This window comes from Pinus tabuliformis, chromosome 7, assembly GCF_031772625.1.
Source record: "Pinus tabuliformis cultivar Carrire ecotype Pingquan chromosome 7, CPIR1, whole genome shotgun sequence".
In the NCBI taxonomy this organism is placed as follows: domain Eukaryota; kingdom Viridiplantae; phylum Streptophyta; class Pinopsida; order Pinales; family Pinaceae; genus Pinus; species Pinus tabuliformis.
The window spans coordinates 678365402-678371528 of record NC_142293.1 but is presented as its reverse complement, the minus strand read 5'-3'; the positions used below and the strand labels follow the sequence as shown (position 1 = coordinate 678371528).

General features: G+C 42.3%; 1 pseudogene; it reads left to right on the top strand.

Moving 5' to 3' along the window:
- Positions 1-3266: 3266 nt before the first annotated feature.
- Positions 3267-5923, top strand: LOC149249290 (putative pentatricopeptide repeat-containing protein At3g13770, mitochondrial pseudogene; annotated as a pseudogene).
- Positions 5924-6127: the final 204 nt, after the last annotated feature.

Below are 6127 nucleotides of genomic sequence, written 5' to 3'. Positions count from 1 at the left end.
ATAAGAAATGACTCTTTGTCTCCCATAGAAGACGAGAAATTTTTGCTCTCCTTGCCCACTCCCCTAAACAATTCTAGCGTACCATCCTTCCCCGACGCTCCCCTCTTCCACCTGACCTCGACCCTACATCCATGTTCTCTCACACTTCCAACCTTTATGATATTCCTGGGCAGGCCCAAATTCATGTTACCTCCTCACCCTCTTCCTGTTATCTATTCTCAGACGGAGATATTAGAAAGGCCATTTGGGTGATGAACAACAACAAAGAAGCTGATGAGGAAGGCTACCACGTAGAGTTCTTTAAGCACGATTTCTATGCTTTGGTTAGCTACTTGGCTGATCTCTTCAACCATGTAGTCTGTGAAGGTTTTCCACCGACATGGTCACACCACATCATCCATCCGATCCACAAATTAGGTTCCAGCTCAAATCCCAATAACTACAGAATGATGGTGGTGGATCACACGTTCTCGAAGTTGTATGCCACTGTTCTACATAGGAAGCTCTCCAATGACCTTGAGTAGAGATAACTCAGAGCTAGGGGATAGGCAGGTTTTCGACCGGCTCATTAGACCATTGACCACATCTTCACCCTTCGCGTCGTGATTGAGGAGACACGACACCGCTCTTCGAAAGTCTACTGTTGTTTCATAGATTTTCGGAAAGGCTTTGACTCTGTTCCGAGGGAGGCCTTGCTCCAGAGAGTCAGAGATATTGGCATCTCTGCAACCCTATTGACCGCTATTATGCACCTATATGAGTCCGATCTTGGTTGTCTTTACGCAACCCATGGGATGTCTGATTTCATTCGAAGCACTATTGGGGTTAAACAGGGTTGTCCACTGTCCCATACCCTGTTTGTGATCTATATTGATGAGTCGGAAGCATTTCTACATGATCATATCCAGGACACTGATGGCTACCTTCTTCACTAGGTTTTGATATCTATTCTATTCTTTGTTGACGACATGGTCCTCCTCTCCTCATCCCCAGAAGGATTACAAAGGTAGCTGGATGCCTTAGCTCTGTTTTGTTACCATCGACAGTTGACGGCCAACCCGAGTAAAACCAAGGTTATGATCTTCAATGGGGTGAAGAAAACCTCAGACCTTCACTTTCTATTCAGAGGGGAGGAGGTTGAGATCACTAGCACATACTTCAGTTTGCGACCAACGCTTCAGCCTCAGATCAATCAAGGATATGGATCCTTAGCCCTTCTCAAGAGCCATGCTTTTGAGATCACTTCCAGGACATCTCGTCCAAGATGAGCCTCATGGACACCTTGATCTGTCTCATTGTTCTATATGGCTCAAAGTTTTGGGGACCGTCTTTACTTGAGTCAGATTGGGCTTCAACTGAGAGAGTCTAGATTCTTCTTCTCTGCCGCATCATTAGGTGCAAACTAACAGTACCACAACACATCATCCTTGTAGAGTTTGGAGCTCAGCCCTTTCAGCTTGAGACGATCTTTAGATTGGTTTCATTCTTGCATCGTGTCCAGGGTTTGATAGACTCGATAAAGAGTAGGGACCGATATCCTTACTTGACATATTGCTCTTCTGAGACTATTGCCTGTTCTACTCCCTCAGGCTGAGCTAGATGTTAGTTTACAGGATTTTCAAACCTCTTAGAGTCAGTGGGAATTCAGTTGGATCGTCTCCCTCCTTTTCGATATTCCTTAGACGCTCCTGGTCACCTTTTACCTACTAAACAAGAGCTAAACAAGATCATCAGGGAGGACATCTATAGGTAGTTCGTCAAGGTCACCTGGGTCAATCCTCCAACAGGGTTGCGCCCAAAGATGGCCTTTTACACTGAGCACTTCTTGGAGTTGAGAGACGGGCTCATTGTTCGACCCCAGTGTACGTTTCACCACTGGATGCATGCTCTTCGCATTCCTCTAGGCTAGTTCAGAGTAAGTTCTCATAGACTTCGAGTGGAGACAGACCACTAGGTGAGACCGACATGCACTTCATCCTTGGATGCCTTGTCTACTACGAGATCAGAGGAAGGTTTCATTGCTTGTTCAGAGATTCTTGGACCCTCGTTGACTTTTTCAAGTACCCTGATTAGAGATGTTTGACCCTATATATGCAGGAGGCTCTTAGGTTTCGAGCGCATATTCTTCAGCCTCCCAACAGACTAGATCCCACACAGAGGATCATGACATTTTTCAGGGTACTACCTTCAGGCAGGGGCACTAAGAGATCGATTGACACTGGTACGTATCCAGACTCCAAATCAGTGAGGATCCGTGGGACCTCACCCTGCCACATGAGATCTCAGCAACAGTTCCGTCTCAGATCCGTTCATGAGAGACGGAGTAGGTCCTCCAACATTTGGCAGCATGTGAACGCCCCCAAGGAAACGATTTAGTGGACACTCTGCACTTGCCATCAACTCTTCATCGTGCCACCAGAATTTGTTGAGTTTCTTCAGTGCTATTCATTCAACCTCAGATGTTAGGAGAGATGGGTCTGATCCTTAGACCTATTAGCTCCTGGTTCTTCTTTGCTAGGGCCAGATGTTGATTTACTTCATGCATTGTATCTTTTATAGGAGACCGTTTGGTTCTCCTGCTTTGTATATACATCAGTGTACTCAACAATCCCTTTGACCTACTTTGTGGTCATTAATTGAACATAAATATAATTATCTTATCTTATCTTATGAGTTAATTTATTGGTTGATTCTATTGGGCAAACGACTCAAGTACTTAATATTTCTTCTAATTACAATTGATTTAATTTTTATTTTGGTGTTATGATTATGGAGAGAAAGGGTGGATATTAAAATATCTTTTCAATTTTTTTTGTCTTTTAAAAATATAGTGAAAAATAATAATAATAACATAAATGTTCAAAACTTATTCTCACTTGAAATAAATTTATTTATTAATTTTATAATAAAATTGTTTCATTATACATAAATCTTACATTATCTTATCTTAAAATTATCTAAGCTAACCCCAAATGCTAATCTCATTTTTAAGTATTATATATTATATAAATATTTAAAAAAAAATTAATCCCATTTTGTATTAAATAAAAATATAATTTATCTACTTATAAAACACACTATTAAATAGTGTTACTATAATTATATGAAATATTGTTCTCACACAAGGTTTGAGGTTTGGTGGAGCTTGTACGGTCCATAAACTTACAGTGTTTCTGCGGCAAATGACTCATATCCTCAACTTTTTCTCATAAAATTCAAATTTAAATTATTAATGTACTAAATCTCACGCAAACAAACCTTCATCTCATAAAATCCAATTCATGAAACGATTAAATTAATCCGTATGGTATAAAAAATGTTAAGAACATGATGAGTGACGGTAGGAGACGAGGTCTGAAGCCGATATTAGAATGAGGGAGCAGCCGATTATTGACTCACAGGCTCTCCAATCCCTTAAAGCAGTAGCGCCAGACGATGAGAGGATGCCCATCACTTGGCCATTCGATGATGAGAGGATGTCCATCACTTGGCCATTTTACAGTAATTTCAGAGTTGGGTGTAAGCCAATGAATTTAGTAGCGACCTCGTTCTCCCAACCATTCTTCATAGTATGCCAATGCCAGCAATGGCATTGGCAAAACCATTTTCAGGTGATCGTAAGAGGAAGTTGCTTGTATTTATGGCCAATGGAAGCATTCTCGCTTTTCAAACACACGTTCGCACCAGTGCCCTCCAAGGAGAAGCAGAGCTCCACAGCGTCAATGACAACTATAGTACTCGCAGGAATGCCATAGAATTTTGCAATCAGGGTCGGTTAGCGGAGGCACTGAACCTTGTGCAACACCATGTGGATTGCGTGGATTCCAATCTCTATGCCTCTCTTTTGACAGCTTCTATAAACACTGAGGCCCTGGCAGAGGGAAAAATAATCCATTCCCACATCATTCAGAGGGCATTTGTACCCAATGCCTTCTTAGGGACGAGAATTATATTGATGTACGTTAAGTGCAGGAGTTTGGTGGATGCTCGCCGCGTTTTGGATGAATTGCCTAAACGAGATGTGGTATCATGGACTGCCATGATTGCGGCGTATTCCAAGAAGGGGTTTCATGAGGAGGCATTGGCACTCTTTCACCAAATGCAGGAAACGGGCATTGAACCAGATCAGTTCACCATTGCCAGCGTTCTCCACGCTTGTGCCAACACTGGAGATTTGCAGCAGGGAAAAGACGTACATGAAATCATAATTAGAAAGGGCTTGAAGCCTGATGTTGTTGTGGGCAGTGCTCTTGTGGACATGTATGTTAAGTGTGGTAGTGTAGAGGATGCACGCGATGTGTTTGACAAAATGCCCGAAAGAAACGTGGTTTCATTGACGGCTATGGTATCGGGTTATATCCAGAATGGGCTTGTGAATGAAGCCCGAGAACTGTTTGAAATAATGCCTGTACGAAATGTCTTTACATGGAATGCAATGATTGCAGGATACGCTCAGAATGGACAGGTGAATGAGGCCCTGGAATTCTTTCAGAAGATGCCGAAACGAGACGTGATCTCTTGGAATATCATGATCTCGGGATTTTCACAGAATGCGCATCTCAGCGAGGCGCTCAAGCTGTTTCGACAAATGCAAGAGACAGGCATGAAGGCAAATTTAGTTACTTATGTCAGCATTCTTCCAGCATGCGCCAACTCGGCAGCTCTGCAACAAGGCAAGGAGATCCATGAAGACTTAATTAGAAGTGGATTTGAGTTCAATATAAACGTTGCAAATGCAGTTATAGACATGTATGCTAAATGTGGATGCCTAGAGGTTGCACTCAAAGTGTTTGATGGAATGTGTGAACGAGATGTGGTTTCATGGAATGCAATGATTACAGGGTATGCCTTGCATGGATGTGGTAAGGAGGCAATCTATCTTTTTGAAAAAATGAAAAACTCCTCTGATGTCAGGCCAAACCGTGTGACCTTCGTTGGTCTTCTGTTTGGATGTTGCCACGCTGGCTTATTGGGGGATGGCTGGAAATACTTCAATGACATGAGTGAAGTCTATCACATCCCACCCACAGTAGAACACTATTGCTGCATGGTTGACCTTCTTGGGCGTGCTGGATGCTTGCATGAGGCACTGGACTTTATAAAGAAAATGCCAATAAAGTCTAATGCTGCTGTGTGGGCATCGTTGCTTGGCGCCTGTCGAATCCATGCCAATATAGGGATTGCTGAATGTGCGGCGGAACACCTTTTTGAGTTGGACCCTTCTAACGGTGCACATTATTCCATGCTGTCCAACATCTATGCAGCAGCTAGCAGGTGGGATGATGTAGGAAAAGTGCGGAAAATGATGAAGGAAAGGGATGTGAAAAAGATACCAGGATGCAGCTGGGTTGAGGTGAATAACAAGGTGTATGCTTTTGCCATAGGAGAGCAACAATACTTACAAAAGCAGAAAATCTTTGCAGAGTTGGAGAGATTGTCTGGGCAGATGAAGGAGGCAGGATATGTGACAGACAAGAACTTCGTATTGCATGACGTGGAAGATGAGCAAAAGGAACATGTTCTCTACCACCACAGTGAAAAGCTAGCCCTTGCATTTGGGCTCATTAATACATCCCCAGGAATCCCTATTCGTATCATCAAGAATCTTCGAGTGCGTGGCGACTGTCACTCTGCCATCAAGTTCATCTCCAAGATTGTAGTGCGAGAATTCTTTGTTAGGGATGCTACACGTTTCCATCATTTCAAGGATGGCCAGTGTTCATGTGGAGGTTATTGGTAATGATTGGTAGAAGAGACGAGCTACAGTTCACCAAGTTTACTTGAAAACATGCTTGTGCATGTTCTTATACTTGCTTTTGCAATTATTGATTAGTTGTTGATCTGTCAAGGTGAGATGGCCAAGCTGCAATACTAATCTACAATTTGTTTCTTCAATATGCTTCAATTTGAAAGAAGCATGACATATTATAGTATTGTGTTCCTAGTCTATTTATGCATTGAGTCAACTAACTGCTATTCATAATATTACTATAAAATGTTAATGTACAGTGCTTTAATGTTATCTAGAGCTGGAGATTCTAACATATAACTACAGAATGGAAGAATGGGTGACAGAGCAAACAAAGGCAAGCCATTACGCGTCGAAGATGAACAGAGAAAGATATAT